The sequence below is a fragment of the Asterias amurensis genome, chromosome 10 (assembly GCF_032118995.1).
Source record: "Asterias amurensis chromosome 10, ASM3211899v1".
In the NCBI taxonomy this organism is placed as follows: Eukaryota; Metazoa; Echinodermata; class Asteroidea; order Forcipulatida; family Asteriidae; genus Asterias; species Asterias amurensis.
The window spans coordinates 21,196,306-21,220,507 of record NC_092657.1 but is presented as its reverse complement, the minus strand read 5'-3'; the positions used below and the strand labels follow the sequence as shown (position 1 = coordinate 21,220,507).

At 40.0% G+C, this 24,202-nt stretch overlaps 2 protein-coding genes and 1 pseudogene across 2 annotated transcripts in view; 1 reads left to right on the top strand and 2 right to left on the bottom strand.

The window, feature by feature from the left end:
- Positions 1 to 24,202, bottom strand: part of LOC139942799 (uncharacterized) — a 215,735-nt gene that overhangs the window by 64,475 nt on the left and 127,058 nt on the right. The gene's annotated exons all lie outside the window — the stretch shown is intronic.
- Positions 1 to 24,202, bottom strand: part of LOC139943402 (histone-lysine N-methyltransferase SUV39H2-like) — a gene marked incomplete at its 3' end in the record, with an annotated part of 182,670 nt that overhangs the window by 44,571 nt on the left and 113,897 nt on the right. The window lies entirely within an intron of this gene.
- On the top strand, positions 4,846 to 5,863 carry LOC139943401 (microfibril-associated glycoprotein 4 pseudogene; annotated as a pseudogene).

Sequence of the window (24,202 nt, the reverse complement as noted above, 5' to 3'; positions counted from 1 at the left end):
TGTGTAAGTTTCACGATGAAAATGTCACTATTGAGCTTTCGAGTACCTGTGAGTCAAAAGCTATGAGAATTACGCCTAAACACAAGTTCGTAAAAGTTTAATGCTTTGGTCACATCACTGTTGCCATACCATGTTTTGATAATCTCTAAATGAGTTTTGATGGTTCTGAAAAGAAACGTTGGTTTCACTGTTCAATACACAAAACTAAATTGTGGAATTATTTCTCTTTAAAACTTACAACGAATAATTGTTAAAATTAATGGTTGATAAATGTGTTCTTATTACGATGGCCCTATTCAATGGAGGAATTTTATTATAACAACACGATACAATTACAAAAACAGTTCCTAATACACGCTGTAGCTGCTTTTCGAGGTTCCATAAATGTCAAATTCTCTCGAAGTCGACTTACACAGTCTATCGATATTATTGATGTTTAGTGGTATTGTTTGTACAATATGTAGTGTCTTGTTCAAAATTTAAATTCATATTCTGTCTTGTGCATTGCTGGGGTCTATTACTATTATAAAAACTGTTTGTTAAACCAAACCCATTACTAAAATCTATGAAGAATACGCCTTTGTTAAAATCAAAAGGGGTGTACGAAGTGTCTAAAATGTGAGAAAAAAAAATATCGTACTTAAGGAGAGTAATTAATAAAATAAATTGATGTCAAACAGACCTTCACCATTATTGAGGTTTGCAAATCCACGTATTATACGATAGAGAAATCTTACAAAATAACGTTCAATTGTTTAGCTTCGGTACAAAAATACCAACAGTTAAGAGGGCAAAAAAAAAAACATTTTTGGGGGGCTTTCGCTGTCATTTTGTTCTAAAAGTTTTTTTAAATGAAAAACTTAATTTTCACTGACTAAACTTATAACTAATAACTAATACTAAAACTTGTTGGTTTAGCACTAACCATTGATAAACCTGCATGCGCGCCCCGGTTGTGTAAAACTAAAGAATTGTGTTAAATCGTCCATCACAAACACAACGTTTAAACCTCAGCAACTTTAAACTAGATTAAGTACCCGATGTTTGTTTTATCCGATGGGTCACTAAAAAATAGAACATTTTAGTGAAAATGTATTCACATGTTATCTTAAAGGAGGGATTAAATAAATTACTTTTAGCTCCACTGGTAAAATGTCGAACTATTGCTTTGTATTGTTGTAGAAAGAGGACATAAATAAAAGATGTAACATCAACTGCTAGTCTTAAAAATAGTACTTATTTCTTGCTGAAAACTGTTTATTGGTAAAAGGACCACACTCACAAGTAAATGTCTGTATCCTACCAACGAACTAATGAACAACATTCACTCTGTAATTCCCTTATTGCAAACTATGATGAATGACTTAATTACACATTTCTTGATTTGCAACATTTGGCTGAAAATGAAAATAATTATGGGAACCTAATATTGGTATTCTTGCAGTTTCGACCCAAACAACCATTTACCATTAACCTGACCAAATTACATCGAAGATAAATGATCCTCTCTGTATAAACAACAGTTGTTGACCAAACTGTTGGTATCTAAAAGCTTGATTTCAAAACTGCACAAATAATTCTACAAAATTTATATTATTAACCAAAATAATAGGCAACGACAAGATATACCGCCATCAATAATTAAAGAAATTGAAGGTAGTTTGGACAGGCACAGTTACACGCTCGATGATATTGTATGACGTCACTCACTAAACCACAATCCAAATCAACACTGGTTCATCTACAATTAATCCATTTAGCCACTTGTATACCGCTCAATACAAATACAAATGTAAAACCGACAGAGGGCGCTACGCAAATGTAACCCAACTGCTATTCGCAATGCAGAAACAATTGTTGTTATTTTTGAACTGCGTTTTAATTTGAGGTGACGTAAAGCGGAAAGTCTAAACAAAAAATGTTGAATGGAGTGGAAGGCCGTCTGATGAGGATAAATATTAATTGAAACATTGGGTGCTATGAATAAAAAGGAGTAATTACTAACAAGTGCTAGCAAAAAGTAAAAGCATAAACTTCCGAGTAGAAGCACTCAGCAAAAGCATCTTCTGGGTTCCGTATGAATAAACTTATTCTTCAACAGGAAAGTATTCACTGAATACTCAGGATTAAATACTTCTGATATCAAGCTGTCTGCCATGGCTGAATGGCTCGAAACAAAATGGTTTCCTTTGAATTACAACTTCCATTCACACACACAGCCCAAGCAGCATTTTATTCAGCCATGATATTTTTGTTCTGACAACATCTTGATGAAGACGACTCATCTGGACCCAGAATCAAAACGTTTTTTTAAGCTTCTGAACTTCATAGTGACCAAAGCACAACAATTGAACTAAATGTTACGGTTCGAAAGGAGAATCTCGTCTCTGCTATATTAAATTATTAAACTTACCACAAAATCCATAAACACTTTGATAGCCAAGCGTTGTAAGTCCTCCATTGTCAATTGGTCACCAACATTATTCCTGTTAAAAAAAAAAGATTTAAACGACTAATTATTAATGTGATGTCAATGTAAGTCATGACTGAACTTTCACCAGAGCCTTGCCGTAAGAAGTTCATTGTATAGTTGAATACTGAGGTGGGGGTCAGGGGTTAGTGACCTACCTGGACTTAAGGTCGTGGTTTTTGTAGCTAAGACATCTGTTCAGAAAGAGCAAACTTGACGAGGTAAGGATGAAGATGATTGCGTACAAACTTGGTGACGCAGTTATCAGGGAGATACCAGCAACTAATCCACTCACTGTCACCACAGTCCTAGCGCCAAATCTCTCATTTAGTGGCGTAGCTAGGATGCCCGTTAAAGACACTGGACACTATTGGTAATTGTCAACGACCAGTCTTCTCACTTGGTGTATCTCAACATAATTATGCATAAAGTAACAATCCTGTGAAAAATGTTTTATGCCGTCAACCTCTCTCCATTACTCGTCACCAAGTGGGGTTTTATGCTAATGATTATTTTGAGTTTGAAGGGTTAACACATTAAGGATACAATGTACATAATGACCGTTGCATAACAATACACATTGTGAAACAGGCTTGCATGTGTTGCCAAATACCACAGATGTTCTTAAAGGCCATCAAATATACCATAACAAAAGTAACAGGTACTGGGTATAGAAAGAAACAGTTTAAAGATGCTATGTAAGATTTTTGGCCACAAACATTAAACAATAGATTTGTTTGAGTGAATGGTATTTCAAAGAGTATCAGCCGCTTTAACGAAAACAAGTTTTTAACTTTTACTTTTAATGGTCAGGAACCATGACAACAATTTAAACGGTTCTTATAAAACACATGAGAATTGTTCACGTTATATTTTGTCGGGATCCCGACAAAAACTAATTTTGAGCACTTTATTTCACTGCTTCTAATAATTGGCGGAATTTTTTCGAGCAATGGCTCAAATGAAAGCTGGTAACTTTCTCGACCCCCATCAAAATACCTATTGAATTTTAAATCAAATCGGCCAAAAATCTGACATAGCATCTTTAACCCAAACACCGATTTGTGTTAGCGCTGTATATTTTGTACTTTCCAGGGGAGATTCATTACCAAATGAATTCAAACCCACATTATGCTGCTTTCAATACTTGTCTTTGGTAAATATTGAGAGAAAAAAAATGTTTGTTTGTAAAAAATTGACTTTGGATCTTTTCTGTTTATAATTCAATTGACCGCCAAAAACACCCTACACTATAAATTCTTATTGACAAAATGTTGTAATCTAGAAATTTAAACAAGCGATATACAAAAGTAAAGGAACTAGTAGTTAAATTGTGTTCATGGATATTGTTTGTCCAATGAATATAGTCTGTGTAGTTAACCATAAATAATACGCCTATTGACCTCGTGTTAGCGTAGTTTCAGCGTTTTGATATTTTTTGTATGGAAGATGCACTATTAAAAATAAATTATTATTATTAATTTATTAGTTGGAGTAATTATTTATGTTGCAACAGTCACTCAGTAGCTGTGTAATTGGGAAACAATTGCTGTGACATGTTGCGTGAGTAAATAAGCGTAGCATGATGCGGTGCCTAATTGACTAAACTTAACTAAATATTGTCCTTTTGAACGAGTGCAGTAATAACCAATCCGTCTTGAAACGATTAACGTGTGCTCTAGGGCGATATCCAGTGCCAACGTAGCTGTGTAATTGGGAAATAATTGCTGTGACATGTTGCGTGAGTAAAATAGCGTAGCAAGATGCGGTGCCTAATTGGCTAAACTTAACTAAATATTGTCCTTTTGAACGAGTGCAGTAATAATCATTGAGTGCTGAAACGAGTAACTATAGTAATAATAATGTACATTTATAGGGCGCGTAATAATATCCATTGAAAATGCTCAAGGCGTCAACAAGAAAGTCGTTATAATGAAAAAACAAGTAACGTGTGCTCTATGGCGTGCATGCATCACTGAATCTTTTGAGGGGAAATATATTGTATTAACATGTTGACGTAGCTTTTACATATAAAAAAAAATTATCAGCCAGCAACGACTTAAAATTTAATTAACGTTTCTATGGTTACCGTGTTGTTGTCATCGAAAACACCAATGGACTTGTGTGGTTGGAAACAATCAGAAAAGCAAGCACTCCCTATTTCACAGTGCCACAGAGTGGATCAAATCAAACGGAGCTCCTGTTTAAACTAGATCTTGCTTCGCAGACGATTTGCAATAAAGAAAACTTAAATATTGACATATAGTTTGTTTAATTAGATAAACAATTGTGACTGAAAACATTACTAGCTTCTTTAGCAAAGTTCTCTTTTTTTTCGTGTGGCATCTGAAACCTTTACTACGTACAAGTTCATCATGGGAGCTTTTAACGTTGCTTTGTCTCTGTTACTCATGGTACTTTATGGTCAGAGTGAGAATCCACAGAGATTTATTTCAACCATGTATCAAGCTACCAACCGAGCCTTGGAGAATCATGTGTTTCAGTGGAAGACTGTATCTTCTCCTGTGATATGTGGACGAGACTGCTCTATGGATCCACAGTGTGTGTCGTTCAACTACCAACTATGTAGCCATGTTTGTGAATTCAACAATATCACCAGAACAAACAGCCCTGATGACTTTATCGAATCACAAGGAAGTGTATACTACGATGAAAATGTTGACACTCTCTTAGTTGGTATTCCAGACCTGAAGAGGTATAGCAGTTGTATGGAGTTGCATCAAGCCGGTTACTGTGTCAATGGCATATACACAATCTACCCTACAAGCCTAACTGATGAATTACATGTCTACTGTGATATGAAGACAAATGGAGGAGGCTGGATCATGTTCCAGAGGAGACAAGATGGCTCGGTTGACTTTTACCGTAACTGGACTGATTACCAATCTGGGTTTGGTGAGTTACAGAATGAGTTCTGGTTGGGGAATGATATCCTGCGTGACCTTACTGGATCGGGTCAATGGGAGCTCAGAGTAGATATGGAGGATTGGCGGTCCAATACAGGTTGGGCTTCTTATGGTGAGTTTGCTGTTACAGGTGACAAGTACACTCTCCAGGTTGGTTCATATGATGCTCAGAGTACAGCAGGTGATTCAATGTCATATTATCATAATGGCTTTTCGTTCACAACAAAGGATCAGGACAATGATGTAAGGTCTAATGCCAATTGTGCTGAGCAATATGAAGGCGCCTGGTGGTTCAGACTCTGCTTTCGGGCTCATCTGAATGATAAATACTATCCACAGGGAAACGTGTCATATGGACATGGAATACACTGGTATGACTGGAGAGGATTTTACTACTCCCTGAAGAAATGCAACATGAAAATACGCCAAGTCTTGTAACTCTCAACCATAGAGTTATATATAAGAACTAGAGGGCGCACGAGTGATGCTTCGTGCACAAACGCCACGGGACCGCAAGATGACAAGCGCGTCATTCTGCACGCGCGTTGAATATGAAATACACGTTTGAGTTTTTTTTGTATTGAACGCTCACGCGATGCTGTTGATCAACTTACAAAATGGCCGCACAAACACACGCTGTGAGGCCGTGTCCGAATTGGCGACTTTGGCTACAGCTACGTCTAGATCAGCGCGTCTGTCAGTGTTGACGAATAGCAGACGCGCGCACCCTAGCCGTAGCTGTAGCCGAAGTCGCCAATAGACTGTGCAAGTCTCGCGCGGATTTGAACTTCCGGGACCATTGTGGTCCCAACCTAATGGAGGTTTACGTTGGGGAGATTTTGTTTCGTCCATTACTTTAGTTTAATGTAGTTTATGACCATAAAAATGACATATGTTGTTAAAAATGTAATACTAGTTAACATCATACATAAAAGTAAAAATAAAGTCAACATAATAACGATGAAAAACCGATATTTAAACTTGACCTCAGGTCAGGTTACTTGGTAAAAATTAAGAATTTGTGCCCATCTCCGATCACGAAACTTACGCAGACGCTTGTTTTGGCCGCGCCGGGTGGAAAGCCTTTTCATTGGTCGCTTAGGCGTCGGCTTCCTCTTTAAAATGCGTCACGCGTTTATCTAACGCCATTGCGACCATCGTGCGTCCGCGTATAAACCAGCTTTGAGTAGTTTCACATTCGGGCGTAGATTTACAAAAGGGGTTTCAAAACATTTCAGATCAAACAAACATCCTTGTCCCAGAGTTTTACTTTTGTCTATACATAGACTTTAACCGATAATTGTGTACTTGGTTAAAAAGCTAAACTAATTTAAACAAGCTCTTATGAATATTTTTGTTGTTCAGATTCGGCATTAAAAAAAAATTAAAGCAAAGATTTGATTCATAAAAATATTAAGTTCTTCAGTTGTCGTGTTTTCTCGCTCCGGTGCGCGCGAGACTTGCACAGTCTATGTCCGAATTGGCGACTTCGGCTACAGCTATGGCTAGGGCGCGCGCGTCTGCTATTCTTCAACACTGACAGACGCGCTGATCTAGCCGTAGCTGTAGCCAAAGTCGCCAATTCGGACACGGCCATAGATAGCTGTTTTGTCAACTTAGAAAATGGCCGCCTGCGTACATACCGGGGCGCGTATATAGGCCAGTGCGCCCTCTAGTTCTTATATATAACTTTGTATAACACCCAAGCAGATCCTTGCCAGTTGATTGGAGGATTTTCCGTCACGTGATAGCAAATAAAAGTACCATTGCACGCTGAGTCACTCACGGTGCTTTTTCGTTCCATCCGAAAAGTACCATTGCACGCTGCCAGCGTGCAATGATACTTTTCGGATGGAACGAAAAAGCTGAGTAAAAACATCACTGCGTGCGCGTGCCTTTGGTAACGCTGCAGCAGTGTTACTGCAAGGCATAAAAATTGGTAAAATTACTAGCATTCGGCTTCCACAATTAAAAATTGTAGGCCTACGCTTTGTTTGTTTTGAAAGTTGTATCTTTCAATCAAAATGACAAAGATCTACTTCGATGTCATATAAAACAAATAATGAATGTTTTTCATTCGTGCAATGGTGCGAATATGTTCATGAGTTGAAAGCTGGAATGTTCCATTCAACTCGGCTCCGCCTCGTTGAATAGAACATTCCATCTTTCAACTCATGAACATCCGCCTCGTTGAATAGAACATTCCATCTTTCAACTCATGAACATATTCGCACCATTGCACTCATAAACATTTATTATGTGTATACTATGCTCTCAACTGATTGACCAGGGACAGGGAAGGAAATGAAACGACTGGAGTGGGGATTATTACTCTCTCAAGAAAACCAGCATCAAAATACGGCAAGTTATTTAAACTCAAACTCCTTCAGTGGGTTGTTAGAGCATGAATTGATTGACTTGTTGAACTTGAATTGTCATTGTCTTAGTTTCTGTAACTAATAAATGCTCCGAGACTCTCCATATGAACACACAGTTTAAGATAACATCATTGGTAAGCCATTTTAACCACGCTTAACATTAACTTAAAAAAAAACAAAGGAAGAAAACAAATTCACTAAAAACTACAACTAAAACAAATTCCAAAAAAATCATTGTGAAAACATCAACTAAAACAAATTCCAAAAAATTCATTGTGAAAACATCAACTTAAAAAAAAACAACACTTTCACAATGGTATATTTAACCATCATTCAACAACAAATTGACCATTCAATCACAACAAAGGATCAGGACAATGATGATTAAAGTAGCTACAACTGTGCCGTGCATTATGAAGGCGCCTGGTGGTTTAAATAACGGAATCATTGTGTGATGAAGAGGTGTTCAACTAGTGGTTTAAACCCAACGAGGCCTGGTTCTTGATAATTTTACCGAGACGAGGTAAATTATCAAGAACTAGGCCTCGGCGGGTTTCAACCGATAGTTGAAAACCGATTCAACACACTTTGATTCCCATTTCTTAATACCTTTTCGGTCAAGTGAATGCTGTGCGCGTCGCGCATGTCGCATGATGTGACACAACTGTTCCAGCCGTTGTTCTCTTGAACAATATAAATGAAGAAACTGTCTTATGAGCACAGGTGCAAACTCGCGTGTCACGCCCATGTTTCAACACTTTTTACTGGTCATAAACAAAGGTTTATACACACCCACGTGACGCACTCTCCGCCAATAGGAATAGTGAAACTGTTTGAGGTATTTATGAATACCGCGTTTTTGCTCATCTGAACGGTATATACTATCCCCACCAAGATGCGCCAGATGCAGTTGGAATACAATGGAGCGGTTGTAAAAGGATGGGACTACTTAGTGTACAAATGCAGCAAGGCAATAAGAAGAGTTCTGTAAATACCATGCGATCGGACAAACACAATACAACATAAAAAAACAGTTCCAAAGCAGAACAATTTATTACATTATCTACCAAATATTTTATTAGGAAACAAAATATATGGATCGAAAAGAAAATTATTTCAAAGATCAGTACAACAGCAGTATTCCTTTAAATAAAATGTGGTTAAATTCAAACGTTATTTGCTGTTGTCAGAGCGTTTAAGAAAGTAGCATTTGCAGAAGGATGTTATCTCTTAATAAACTTAATTGTATTTTTTTTTTTTTTTTTTTTTTTATTATTATTATTTTTTTTTTTTTCATATAAGGTTGTGTAGTTTTTGAGAAATGAGTAAAACAAGTCACAAAATAGTTTTGGCTCATGAGACCAAAACTATTTTAGCATGTAAAATCCCCTTAACCAGTTATGATATTATACCAAAACCATAGCATAACTGGTTAATACGTTTTTACATGCTAAAACTGAGACGAAAATTATTACTTTTACTTATTTCTCAAAAACTACAGCACCTCTGTAATCAAAAATTTCAAGGGAAGCTTTCTACTATCATAATCTTCAAACTGTGTAAATTTAATGTTAATCTGTTGACATTGTGTTTTTGTTAGGAAAAAGTACATATATACCCTTTAAACAAAAAAATAAAATCATGAAAAGGGTCATATCATACAAACTAATATGGCAATGTTTTTTCCCCAATAAGTGGCATTCATAAGTTGAGATGCGTAAACAGCTGTATTTAACATGCTTTGCACAAAACAAATATTTCATTGCATTTTGTTGAGCAATTTGTATAAGGCGCCAGTGCAATTTAACTTGTTATAAATACAATCAAATACTGTAAACTACAATGGACCGTGCAAGTGTCGCGCGTGTTCGTACGTTTCAAACATTAAAATGCGTGTTGTTGAGTGCAGTTAGTATTTAGTGTAAAGGAACACGTTGCCTTGGATCGGACGAGTTGGTCAAAACAAAAGCGTTTGTAACCGTTTTTTATAAAATGCATATGGTTGGAAAGATGTTTTAAAAGTAGAATACAATGATCCACATAAGTTTGCCTCGAAATTGCGTGGTTTTCCTTCTACTGTGCGAACTAACATAGTCGGCCATTTATGGGAGTCAAAATTTTGACCCCCATAAATGGCCTACGTGTTAGTCGACGAGGTAAAATGAAAACCACGCAATTTCGAGGCATGTTTGTGTGGATCATTGTATTCTACTTTTACAACATCTTTCTACCCATATGCATTTTACAAAAAACGGTTACAAACGCTTTTCAAAGACCAACTCGACCGATCCAAGGCAACGTGTTCCTAAAAAGGAACATTTTACAGTTTGGAAGTGTTGAAATAAGCGCCTAAACTTGCACGGTCTTGTAACTACTTATTTACTTGAACTATGTTGGAATGCGTATGATTGGAGACAATAAAACAAACCCATTGATCAAAAGTGAACAAATGTTTTTGATTGAATTGTGTTAAGTGTCTTGTCAGGGGCTCACCCGGATGAGCACCGCGGGGTCGACACGGGGAAGCTAATCAAACGCACCTAATTGGGAACTCAATGTTCATTTATGCCTCCAGTGTAACAACATTGCAGCAACAACCGCTAGTGTTTGTAAACCAGCCATTATAATGAATGCCACGGTGTAGTCTCCAGTTAAGTCGTAAATCAATCCTGGTGGACAACAAATCAAGACAAAAATGTTAAAGTCGCATCCCTTCATTATTAGTTTTCCTTTCTTTCCTTCCTTCAAACATTATTAACTTCATTATTTTGGTTTCCTTCCTTCATTATTAACTTTATTAACATATCTTCTGTAAACGCACGGTAAACCAGTGAAAACACAGATTATTTTAGGGGTTAATTAAGGTACAACGATTCTACATAATTTTTCGCTGGTTGAGAGCGCGTCACATGATATGTCTTAGTTTTACTAAAAACCCGTCGGCCGGGTGATAGTCGTTTGCTATGGAATAGTATACACATTATTGACTTGCAACGAGGTAACTAGTATACGTCTATTCCCACGAGGGACTTTGAGTAACCAGGAGAGCGACCCGTTTCCCGAGGCCGAAGTCACTCACAGTCCCGAGGGGAAATAGACGTACACTAGTTACCGAATAATGCCAGTCAATATGTGTTTTATAACACAGCTCGGTCTTAAATGTGAAATAAGAACATAAATCTGGAAAAGAAAGGAAGTTTTGTTGTTGCTGTTCACGATTCAAGTCAATATAGTGCGTTGTAACCGGACACTATTTCCCGAGACTAGTGTCCGCTCGGGAACTAGTTCCCGCAAATACGCGCTCGCGATAGACTATATTAGTTCATCTCACGTGACCGTGTTTTAGCCAACCAGAATACATAACAAGCAAGAGGTGTGTTATAATTTTAGACTATTACCTGGTGCGCCCGGTAGCCTACCAATACGTCTTGTTTACCTACCTCGAACCCAATCAGTTTTGCATTTGTATATCTGGAATGCGCGTACGAATGTTACGTGTACGAGGATGATAACTAGTCAGTTGGGGTGCTATTTTATTGACTGCTGTTACTAGTGCTTTGTTTAATGCAATGCATCCAGCCCTATGTACTGTCTTAATTGTTTATTATTATTTTATTTTATTTTCTGGCATCTCCTGTGCAATTTGGCCTGTTTTAATTTGGGGAGGGGGTCCACTACCCAATCATGCTTAAGCGTTTGACTGTTTGTTTGTTTGTTTGTTTGTTTGCTTGCTTGCTTGCTTGCTTGCTTGCTTGCTTGCTTGCTTGCTTGCTTGCTTGCTTGCTTGCTTGCTTGCTTGCTTGCTTGCTTGCTTGCTTGCTTGCTTGCTTGCTTGCTTGCTTGCTTGCTTGCTTGCTTGCTTGCTTGCTTGCTTGCTTGCTTGCTTGCTTGCTTGCTTGCTTGCTTGCTTGCTTGCTTGCTTGCTTGCTTGCTTGCTTGCTTGCTTGCTTGCTTGCTTGCTTGCTTGCTTGCTTGCTTGCTTGCTTGCTTGCTTGCTTGCTTGCTTGCTTGCTTGCTTGCTTGCTTGCTTGCTTGCTTGCTTGCTTGCTTGCTTGCTTGCTTGCTTGCTTGCTTGCTTGCTTGCTTGCTTGCTTGCTTGCTTGCTTGCTTGCTTGCTTGCTTGCTTGCTTGCTTGCTTGCTTGCTTGCTTGCTTGCTTGCTTGCTTGCTTGCTTGCTTGCTTGCTTGCTTGCTTGCTTGCTTGCTTGCTTGCTTGCTTGCTTGCTTGCTTGCTTGCTTGCTTGCTTGCTTGCTTGCTTGCTTGCTTGCTTGCTTGCTTGCTTGCTTGCTTGCTTGCTTGCTTGCTTGCTTGCTTGCTTGCTTGCTTGCTTGCTTGCTTGCTTGCTTGCTTGCTTGCTTGCTTGCTTGCTTGCTTGCTTGCTTGCTTGCTTGCTTGCTTGCTTGCTTGCTTGCTTGCTTGCTTGCTTGCTTGCTTGCTTGCTTGCTTGCTTGCTTGCTTGCTTGCTTGCTTGCTTGCTTGCTTGCTTGCTTGCTTGCTTGCTTGCTTGCTTGCTTGCTTGCTTGCTTGCTTGCTTGCTTGCTTGCTTGCTTGCTTGCTTGCTTGCTTGCTTGCTTGCTTGCTTGCTTGCTTGCTTGCTTGCTTGCTTGCTTGCTTGCTTGCTTGCTTGCTTGCTTGCTTGCTTGCTTGCTTGCTTGCTTGCTTGCTTGCTTGCTTGCTTGCTTGCTTGCTTGCTTGCTTGCTTGCTTGCTTGCTTGCTTGCTTGCTTGCTTGCTTGCTTGCTTGCTTGCTTGCTTGCTTGCTTGCTTGCTTGCTTGCTTGCTTGCTTGCTTGCTTGCTTGCTTGCTTGCTTGCTTGCTTGCTTGCTTGCTTGCTTGCTTGCTTGCTTGCTTGCTTGCTTGCTTGCTTGCTTGCTTGCTTGCTTGCTTGCTTGCTTGCTTGCTTGCTTGCTTGCTTGCTTGCTTGCTTGCTTGCTTGCTTGCTGCTTGCTTGCTTGCTTGCTTGCTTGCTTGCTTGCTTGCTTGCTTGCTTGCTTGCTTGCTTGCTTGCTTGCTTGCTTGCTTGCTTGCTTGCTTGCTTGCTTGCTTGCTTGCTTGCTTGCTTGCTTGCTTGCTTGCTTGCTTGCTTGCTTGCTTGCTTGCTTGCTTGCTTGCTTGCTTGCTTGCTTGCTTGCTTGCTTGCTTGCTTGCTTGCTTGCTTGCTTGCTTGCTTGCTTGCTTGCTTGCTTGCTTGCTTGCTTGCTTGCTTGCTTGCTTGCTTGCTTGCTTGCTTGCTTGCTTGCTTGCTTGCTTGCTTGCTTGCTTGCTTGCTTGCTTGCTTGCTTGCTTGCTTGCTTGCTTGCTTGCTTGCTTGCTTGCTTGCTTGCTTGCTTGCTTGCTTGCTTGCTTGCTTGCTTGCTTGCTTGCTTGCTTGCTTGCTTGCTTGCTTGCTTGCTTGCTTGCTTGCTTGCTTGCTTGCTTGCTTGCTTGCTTGCTTGCTTGCTTGCTTGCTTGCTTGCTTGCTTGCTTGCTTGTTTGTTTGTTTGTTTGTTTGTTTGTTTGTTTGTTTGTTTGTTTGTTTGTTTGTTTGTTTGTTTGTTTGTTTGTTTGTTTGTTTTTTGTTTGTTTGTTTGTTTGTTTGTTTGTTTGTTTGTTTGCTTGTTTTTTTTTTGTTTTTTTATATAAACTTTAATGATTTTTACTTACATGTTTGTTTTATGTAGTATTGTGGTAATTCTTGTGCAGTTTTACATTTTAATATTTTATATGTTGCTGTACAATAGGATTGTAAATTTCATGTATTTTTTAAATACTTGACGAAAAAACCATTCAATTCAATTCAATTCAACCTCTGCATTGTGTGTCCAATGCTACGCCCCAAGTTTGATTGAAGATAAATACGACCTCGTTGGATATGAGACGCTGCCGTCGATTTCACAAAGAGTTAGGACTCGTCTTATCTCGAGTTAGGACGAGTAACTTGTCCTAATTTAGGATTAATCTTCAAGTCTGCATGCTAAAGTGCAAGGTTGGGACTCGTCCTCAGTCCTTAGATTATTAGTCTTAAGTTAGGAAGAGTTTTGTGAAATCGGCGGCTGAAGTGCCAATTTTCCGTATTCCACTCGCGCTGGTGTGTTAACTTTTAATGTCATTGTCAAATAACTAGGGCACAAAAGGTACGAAAATAATTTAATTGTAACTTGGTTATAACATAGACACTCACCTGGAAAATATAGAAGAAGGACTAAGGACAAACCAGCCAGGAATCCCGTTCATCCCAATGCATTGTCCAGTTGTTTTTTTACGTAAAGGATACAAATTAGGTTTTCTGACTTTTTGGTGTCATTTGGAGTTGAATCCATAAGCTATCCATACATCTAAACATTTTACCCCATAGTCATGTACTTTGTATTCGTCAACCATTTCAAAAGTGTATAGAACTTTTTTGAGACACGGTAAAAATTTCACGTTCGAAAGGCGACGCGCGGAAATGAAAACGGGATATAGGCCTTTGACGCGCTAAATGTCACGTGCTGACGGCAAAAAATCACGTGCTGACGGCAACGCACAGAAAATGTACACGGGAGATAGGCAATGGCGGCCCCATGCCAGAACCCGCGTATGTATGCGCGGCCGATCTAGTTATTCTTTTCTATATCTATGGGCATGGCCATGCTGTAAACATAGAATAGGACAAGTACGTTTAAATCGGCCGCGCGTACATCCCATGTACATTTTCTGTGCGTTGCCGTCAGAATGTTACTTTTTGCCGTCAGCACGTAACATTTAGCGCGTCAAAGGCCTATCTCCCGTGTTCATTTTCGCGCGTAACCTTTCGAACGTGAAATCTTGACCGCCTCCATGGCGAACCAAAACTTGTTCTACACCATATATAACGAAGTAAAAAAACTAGATCGGCCGCGCGTACATACGCTTCATTGCCTGCGTCAATGTTTTTGATGCAGCTCGTTGGGAAGTTGGACATTCTTGGACTTTTATTATTTTTCGAACTATTTTGTGCATACGTTGGCATACGTTCAGGCGATACGCCATGGTGTGACAGGGCCTTTAGCTGCATGTTTTCCGCGTAAACGTGAACGTCAGGATCTTGTGTCGTTAAAGTCTCACGTTTTTAGCGTACGTGAAGTTACAATTTTTCACGTTAGGTATGTACGTGCGCGCAGACGTTATACATGAGCATGCACAACGCCCGAAGTGGTGACGTCACCCAGAAACAAACAATATTTTGACATTCACGTTCACTTTTTTGGCTGCGTAACGTGCAGTATAACCGCGCTTTTTTGGGGCAGTGCCACAGCACTACAGAGCATCTAGGAAACAAAAGCTTCCCACGTGGACCCGCAACCCACGCCGCTGTGCTCTGCGCATGTGCCTATTGTCTGTGCAAAAAGCACTGTTTTTTCCGAAAATGTGTACATGAACATGTAACACGCAAAGTGTGTAGTGTGTATTTAACTGCTGTGCGTAGATTTAATCACTCAGTGCAGGGAAGGAAGCTGTTGATCAACACATATCAAAATTTCGCCTCAGTTTAAGATTCGCTGTCTGCATCTGTTGGTAAAATTGATACTTTGTTTGAAAAGGATTCAGGAACTCTGACTGTCTCTGGTGAAACAGAGAGTTGTCGTCAGTGTAGAGGACAAGATGGGTCTCTTTCTATTCCTGGTTCTTGGTGGTGAGTCCATTGTTTGTTATTTTTTTAATTTGTTTCATCTGCGTGTAAGTTTTGGGAAGCACTTCTGAAGTCACGACGGAATGTTCCTTCATCTGGAATTCAGTTTAATTTATCACAAAACTGATATTAATTGTATTACCTTTCCTTGTGACTTTATCTACCTTCGATATTATAACGAATGTAAATTTACTGCATTTACTCGAGACTTTTTTTTCTTGGGTTAAGTAAACTGAATGAGACCAACAAAAATGTAAAAAAAATATATATATAGTTCCCAGATGTTAAGCGTTTAGAAATCTGAAGAGGGTTTGTTTCCATTCAAACGTTGTGTGCGCGATGTTTCGGATTGGAGCTCGATCCTAAAGTAATTGTAGGTGAAATAAAACATATGAATGACATATTTGTATCTTTACTAATATTAGTAGGAAGCTGTTACTGTATAACAAACAAGTTCACTGATTCTAATTGCCGCGTACAATTTTCTCGAACCTTAATAAACCAAAATTCAAAATTCTGATACAAAATTGCGGGTTGTCAATCAGGTCAAACTGCTGTGCATCACTCGCAGTAGGGGCGTTGACAACAGTTCTGAGTGATTGGCTATTTTACAGCCGTAACATTTAATAACAGCTCCTTACACCCGCTTGCTATTCTTGTTATTATGTAAATATATTTGACACTCATGTTTGAGTCGGGCTCTATGTCTGACACGCCACACAACTCTATCCTGCATACAGCTGAAAAGCTCCTCCTTGCCTACTCGTGCATCCTCGATCAGGGTCTTGAGCATGGTCTTGGTGGGTCTTCCGGGGCAACGCCTGCCGTGAGTGGGCTCCCACACGATGGCTTTATGGGCTGGTAGCTCTGGGTGCCGTAGACAGTGACCAGCAAGGCGCAACCGGCGCTCATTGATCTTCTCACTCAGTTGGGGGAAGTTGCCATAGAGCTGCAGGTTCGTGCTGTGATCCCTCCAGGAGACATTCTGTGCCATCCGTAGCATCCTGGTGTAGCAACCATTGATGGATTTGGTCATTGCCTTTGTGAGAGTCCAAGACTCACACCCATACAGCAGGATGGTTTCTCTTGCGGCATGAAAGAATCTCATCTTTAAACCCTTGGGGAGCTAAGATGTCCAGATCTTCTTCATGTCATGGAGGGCTTTCTCTGTACTCTGCATCCTGGAGCCGAGGTACTTGAAGTCGTCCACCTCCTTTAGTGATGAACCTCCGAAGGTCTTAAGCGGAGCATGATCCCCAATGTTGTACACCATATACTCCGTCTTCTTGGCAATGAGATGGAGACCAACCTTCTCACACTCCGACTCAACTCTGCTGAGTAGCTCTTGTGCCTCTATGATGTTGTCAGACAGAAGGGCTATATCATCTGCGAAGTCTAGTTCGGAGAGGGTCATTGGGCCGATTCTTCTAGACTTTCTTGTGGTGATGGTGAAACCTAGATCCTCGTATTCTTTGAGGGCTTGTCTCAGGGCGTAGTCAAGTACAATGATGAATAAAAATGGAGCCAGCGTGTCGCCTTGCAGAACTCCTGCCACAATTTCGAACACATCGCTTTCTCCGTCCGGGGTGATGATTTTGGCAGTGGTATTGGTGTACATGGCTTCGATGGCTCGAAGAAGCCGGGGTGGGATTCCAAACGCCTTCAAGATTTTGATCATCTTGCCTCTATTGATGGAGTCGTAGGCCTTTTTGAAATCTATGAAAGTCAATTCAGCCGGCGGTTTGTTGTTCTTTACTTCTTCGATAATACGGCGGAGGGCTAAGATCTGTGCGACAATAGAACGTTTTTCTCTGAAACCGTTTTGATTGTACCGGTTATAGACTTTGGCCATGGTGCACGTGAGACTGATTCCACGGGAGTTGTATGGTGAGGACAGGTTTCCAGGTTTCGGGATTGGGATGATGTTGGGCAGGGACCACTGGGTGGGCATGTTGTTCGCCATCAGGCCCATATTGCAGAACTCAAGCATTATTACATCAAGCTCACAGTTTCTCAACACTTCCGGGGAATGTCATCTGGGTCTGCCCTTTTTCCCCTGCTTGAGGGAGCATTTGACTTTCCTTAGCTCTTCCATCGACAAGGGGCCATCATCAATGCCAACGTTCGTGAGTACGTCTGCGATCTCCAAATCCTCACCAGTCACAGAAGGATGATCTCCCAGCAGATTTCTGAAGTGGGTGAACCATGACTTTACGCGGTTACTCCCTTGACTTGTCCTGTTTTTGACCTCTTCCTGCCACTGACCCCATTGACTATTCTCCATGCCTCACCATATTGCTTGCCCTCACGAGCTACCTCTACCTCCTCGATTCTAAGTGCAAACTCTTTTTCTCTCAGCCTTTCATACACGTCCAATAGCTGTATAGTCTTGCTCCGGATAAAGGCATCATGTTGTTCCTCAACTGTCTTTCGTGCTGCAACAACTTCTGGGTGATCAGAATTGTGGCTTATTTTTACTCGATTCACCTTAGGCAAGCTCTTCTTTGCCTCTAAGTTGGCCACGATGAAGTGCTGGTAAAGAGTTGTTGCATCCTCTTCTCTTCTTAACTCTCCTCGCTCGTTCTCTTCCTCCCCTTCTCCTTCGTCTTCTCGTTTACTCCCAAGCACATGGAAGCGATTAAGCACTACCACTGTGTACTTTGCCTGTAGATCAGGACGGGAGGAAAATCCAATCAACCTTCTCCTTGAAGGCTGTGGTCTTGGGTTGTCTTAGGCTAATCCTAACTTGCATCGATACAACCCTGTGATCGGAGGCCACTGTCCTGAAGCTGCTGTATGCCTCAGTCGAACAAGGATGAAGTCCAGTTGGCGACGGTCTTCTGTGGCTCTGTCTTCAAAAGTCCAGAGTTTGCCTCTTCGCTTCTGGAACAAGGTGTTGGCTGCAAGGAGGCTGTTTTCTTGGAGAAAACTGACTAGAAGTTAACCATTCCGGTTTGACCAATCCCCAAGCACAGCCAACAAGTTGTGCGCTGGCACCTGCCCAACAGCAACTCGGAGATTGTTGAAGCATTGCTCGACATCTGCCTCGCTGCTGCAGTTGTGTGGAAAGTAGCATACAATAATTGTTGTGACAGGGTTGCCATCAAACTCTGCTACAAGAACTCGTGGACTAACAGAGTGGATACCCCAGCATTTCTGGTGTTCCTCCGGTCAGATGAGGTAATAAAGTCCATCCCGCCTGTCTTGCTTTACCTGATGTCTTCATGGACACGGCGGTGCTCCTGAATGCCCAATACATCAATTCCGTACATCTCGCTACATGCTGCCATCTCCTCAGACCTTGACTCATCTCTTATTGTGAAGGCATTAAACGTTGATAGAATTATCGACTTCTTGCACTTCAAAAGGTGCGCAGTAGCCTTGGCTCTGAAGTCAGACTGAATCCTCCCCGAAGGGTTTAAGAACCCGTCGTCATGGAGCCCAGAAGGGCCAGGACCTTGGCCAGCTGCTAATAAGTTCCTGCGGACTCCCGCCGCTGGAAGTATAGGATTTGCAGTCGTGTGTGTAGTCATCATGTTACCTTCAATGCTGTAGTAACCTGGGGTCGCCGTCCTCCAGGCCCACTCAGCCGTTGGGGTGCAGAAGAGCCTCATCCGCCCTAAAGACGCAAGTCAAGCCTGCCGGAAAACCACCCGGCCACGGTGTCACCATTTAACCCATAGCTGGAGGGGATTGGCTAACGGGTTCCGCCTGCCCGGGTTTGAAATCAGAGTTTACCTTCTCCTAGGTGGATTGCCTCCCATGGCTGATGAGCCCATCCTACCCATAGCTTTCTGGTTTTAAGAGAAGATGAGAAGATGAATGTTTGAAAATCGCGGTGAATTCGGCCAAAATTTGCGAATTGACAGTGAATATTTTCACAATCGCTCTCGTCACCCCTCGACCTGTCCGTACCAATATGTTACGAATTTTTACGAACGCTAAACAATGTTAGCCAATGATTGCTAATGCCTTACAATAGCTTACGAAAGTTGCCAAAGCTTACGCACGCTTTACCAACGTTACTAATGGCTACCAATGCTTACGACAATCTACGGCGAATGACAGCTTTGCAACATTCGCTGAAATTATAAAGCGCTTCCCAATGCTGTTTACACTGTTGCGAATAATATTAGGTGAATGTGCTTACGAATGAAAATATTTGACAATCGCTCATACTTCGCAACATTCGCCGTGTCTTCGTAAGCGTTCGTAACAAATTCGGAGTGGTTACCCGTCACGCCCCATCTCCTTACGAAGATCGGTCTATTTACAAACCGGTTTGTTAATTTCAGCGAATGTTGCGAAGACGGTCATTCGCCTCGACATTCGTTAGCATTGGTAAGCCATTGTTAACGTCTTTAAAGCATGCGTAAGCGTTGGCAACGTTCGTAAATACACCTGTAAGGCGTTTGTAACCTTCGCGGGTCCCCTTTCTTACAAATGTGATGTTGCTGTATGTCAAACGAACAAGTGGCCAGAGCGAGATTCGCCCGGTATTGATAGCAATCGCGGCCGCGTAATCCATTGTTCGGAAATTAGTCAGAAAATGGCAAGACATTGGCAACGATGGTAAGACATTCGTTAACATTCCTAAGTACATTATTAACGTTTGTAAGACCTTTCGTAAGCATTCGAAAACATTCGTAACATTCGCTAGCAATCACTTTATTTGTTTGAAATTGCTAGTAAGCTCAGTCGCGACGTGCGCAACGTTCGTTGCCTATGTGTAAGGCATTAGCTATAGCATTATCAAGCGTTGGTAAACATTCGTCATTATTGTATGGAGAGGTCGAGGGACGACCGAGGGGTGACCAAAATTAAAATGTTTACCATCCAATCGCAGAGGTGGGAATGACAGTGAACAATCCGTAATTGTTACCAACGCTAACGTAACACGGCGAATGTTGCGAAGTTTGAGCTACTGTCAAATAATTCAATTCGTAAGCCCATTCGCTAGCATATTTTCCCAAGTGTGAGAGTAGCATAATCATTTACACCATAAGGACATTAAATGCTACTCTCACACTAGGGAGAAAATATGCTAGCGAATGGGCTTACAACACTTATAACTAAATAAAAAATAATATAACAAATTACAGGAGTAAGAGGATTGGTTCACCCAAGAGCTTCTAATGTTTCAACATAAACATCAACCAACTACATGACATGTACAGTCTATCGCATATTTTTGTTTTACTCATTATTTTTTTAGATCAATATCGCTCTTCAAGATTCTTGACTTTTCTGTTTGTTAATATCGCTTTGATGCACACACTCGTCGCATGAGAACTCTCTCACTTTTATATCAATATTTCTAGCCCCAATGATTTCTTAACTAGTGCTTCAGTAGCCTCAAATTACACGTCAGTAACGGTATCTGTTTGCTTTCTACACAATAAATGCACTTTGATTCACACACCTTCTCGTAATAAAAGTATCTTTCCTTTGATCAACATTCCTAGCCGTCATGGATGTTTTGCATGTTTTATATTTTTAATAGTTTTGTTGAATTCGTCGATAAGTCACCTTAAGTTCGGCTTCGTATCCCCGTTTTTCGGATTCAGCACCCCAGAATTGGGTAAATGCTGCTCACTCCATTAACAAGAGCCTCTTTGTTCTTAAATCTGGTCTAGACTATAGGTCTAACATCAATAAGTACCAATGAGTACAATTGAAAACGAACGCTTGAGCGATTATTAAAAATAAAAATAAATACACGAACATATTACAACTCTCTTTGGATGTTTCTGCGTTTGGCCTTGCTTTAAAAGAAGAAAAAAAACTTCATTTAAACTAGAAAGAATAGTACACTAAACTATTACCTCTCTCTTCAAATAAATCTGTAAAAACAAAACAATTTATTGTTTAATATAACAAAGTACAAAATATTATACAAGGAGGTTGGCCCAATATAGTCACTCCTGTTGCATCAACAACCTGTAGATCAATACCACTCGTCAAGGTTTTTCACCATTCTAGATGTTATGTTCACTTGGCACCACCCGCTCTTGGCTTGATTAATTTGTCTCTCTGTGTATCAATACTTCTAGCCACAATTAAACAGTTGCAGCATCAGTATATATATATATATTTTTTTAAATGACACGTCAGCATCGGGTATTATAGTAAAATTGCTTAATACCGATACGAAGCCATAGCTTCAGAAACCGGAGATACAATACTGAAAGCGCTATAAACCCAGATCGGTTCCCAATTTACTTTTCTAGTCTGAACTATTACAAGTCTAGAAATAAAATACTACTTCCAACTAACTCTCTGCCAGATTGTGTTACCTGATTTGAACCTTTGACTTTGGAATTGACATGAAGGTCCTTACCAACTTAGCCAATCAAGCAGTTGTTGGTAGTCTAACTTCTTTTCCAATGTCGGTATACCCGATTGAATAAATTCCACTTTACCTAATGTTCTTAAGCATTTACACCATAACGATTTAACTGCATGGGTACACTCAAATTGTCATTGTTACAAGTTTATTTGCAAACCACGTTAATGAGATTATCAACCCATGACTAAGTTGCCCAATTGATAGAACACCTGTATGTAAGCCAGTTAGTTCCAGTTAGAAATCCCAAGGAACTTTAGTCTGCTTGCATATTAATTTGTTTTATCTTCCAGTACGCGCTGATCCACCAATCAGATGCTCGAACTACTAGGGGGATAAATACATAATCTACGGCCTCTGTTTTATATCCTGCTTCCTCTGTTTTTATTACACAGTGCGTATTTCGGCTTCGTTGGATATGGGACGCATAAGCGCTATATTTTTCCGTATTCCACTCGCGCTTATGTGTTAACTTATAATTATCTTCCACTACGCGCTAATCCACCAATCAGATGCTCGAACTACTAAAGAGTTTTATATGTTTATAACATAACTTCAGAAATCGCTTTTTGTTATGAAAGTCGTGTTCCATTAATATGCCCTTGTAGAACTAATATCTGTAAAACACAAACAGTACAATAAAAGCAGCGTAAAGAATTATATAACAAATTATACGGGAGTTTAAAGATTGGTCTACCCAACAGCTTCTCGTGTTTCAACACAGACATCAACCACTATATTGTAAAGTCTTTTGCAAACATAGTATTTGACTCTTTCTTTTCCTTGGTTTTAAGAACGGGATTTGAACCACTGACTTTCGGTTTGTCAGCCACAAATAAGTGACAGGTTCAAATTCCAAACTAGTTATCTTGTCACATATTCAACCAAGTGTTTATCGGGTTGCATCAAATAAATTATACATCAACCGCTACCGGTAGATCAATATCGCTCTTCAAGATTCTTGACTTTTCTGTTTGTTAATATCGCTTGATGCACACACTCGTCGCATGAGAACTCTTTCACTTTTTTATCAATAATATGTCTAGCCCCAATGATGTCTAAAATAGTGATTCAGTAGCCTCAAGTTACACGTCAGTAACGGTATCTGTTTGCTCTCTACACAATAAATGCTCACTTTGCCTCACACACCTTCTCGTGATAAAAGTATCTCTCCCTTGATCAATATTCCTAGCCATCATGGATTCATGTACTGAAGTTCGCTCCAGTTAAGTTAAATGACACGTCAGCAACGGTTATTGATGTCAGTTTGCTCTCTCCGACGCCCTATTTTCTGGAACTAGACAAATCAATTTAAAAATTTAGACATGCCTGCCTTCTCAAAAGTTGTTCGAATTATCAAATAGTTTCAAACAAACTTTAATTATACCACACAAATTACCATCAAAAACATTTTGCCTGTCGTTAACATTGGTTTCTTACCAAACTTGAATTTGCACTTCGAACTGTCTTACCAAATGAGTTATCAAGTTTTATTGCAAAACTAACCTTGTCTGAGTGTTTTTGTTTTCTTCTAATTTCTTATCAAGACCATTCAATGGCAAAATCATATAAAAAAATCATGAACAAGTTGATGTTACCGGTCTTTGTTTTCTGAGTATATTTTTAAAAGAAAACACTTTTTACCCACGATCTAAAGGAGCTACAAAACATTAATGAGTAGGTATGGATGTTTGCCCAATAGTCACTCCTGTTGCATCATTAACATCTACTGACAACCTGTAGATCAATACCACTCGTCAAGGTTCTTCACCATTCTATATGTTATGTTCACTTGGCACCACCCACTCCTCGCTTGATTAATTTGTCTCTCTGTGTATCAATATTTCTAGCCACAATTTGACAGTTGCATCAGTAGTTTTTGTTTTAATGACACGTCAGCATCGGGTTTTATAGTCAAATTGCTTAATACCTATACGAAGCCATAGCTTCAGGTACCGGAGATACTGAAAGCGCTATAAACCCAGACCGGTTCCCAATTTACCTTTCTAGTCTGAACTATTACAAGTCTAGAAATAAAATACTACTTTCCAACTAACTCTCTGCCAGATTGTGTTACCTGATTTGAACCTTTGACTTTGGAATTGAAATAAAGGTCCTTACCAACTTAGCTAATCAAGCAGTTGTTGTTAGTCTAACTTCTTCGCCAATGTCGGTATTCCCGATTGAATAAATTCCACTTTACTTAATGTTCTTAAGCATTTACACCATAACGATTTAACTGCATGGATACACTCAAATTGTCATTGTTACAAGTTTATTTGCAAACCAGGTTAATGAGATTATCAACCCATGACTAAGTTGCCCAATTGATAGAACACCTGTATGTAAGCCAGTTAGTTCCAGTTAGAAATCCCAAGGAACTTTAGTCTGCTTGCATATTTATCTGTTTTATCTTCCAGTACGCGCTGATCCACCAATCAGATGCTCGAAC